This window comes from Myotis brandtii, unplaced genomic scaffold (assembly GCF_000412655.1).
Source record: "Myotis brandtii unplaced genomic scaffold, ASM41265v1 scaffold187, whole genome shotgun sequence".
Classification (NCBI taxonomy): Eukaryota; Metazoa; Chordata; class Mammalia; order Chiroptera; family Vespertilionidae; genus Myotis; species Myotis brandtii.
Window position 1 is genome coordinate 3,875,084 of NW_005356944.1, and position 235 is coordinate 3,875,318.

General features: G+C 51.9%; 1 protein-coding gene across 1 annotated transcript in view; it reads right to left on the reverse strand.

Annotated features, from left to right (window-relative positions):
* The window catches only part of FGF19 (fibroblast growth factor 19), a gene marked incomplete at its 5' end in the record, with an annotated part of 3,504 nt that overhangs the window by 1,884 nt on the left and 1,385 nt on the right, over positions 1-235 (reverse strand). The window lies entirely within an intron of this gene.

Consider the following 235-nt stretch of genomic DNA (forward strand, 5'->3'; position numbering starts at 1 on the left):
TCCCGCCCCCCCCCCCCAATAAGTAATTGGCACAATAACTACAGTTGCAACTAAGGGTTTGCGTGGCTTTGGGTGTCGGCTTTCAGCAGGCGCTCATCTCCTTTCTTGGCCTCCATTCGTGTCCTTTCACTCAGGACTCCGCCATAAAACCCGACGCAGGGCCCCGGATAAATGGAATAAACAACCCTCAAAGCCACAGCACAATTTTTGGGAACTGAAAAGATTAGTGCTGCGG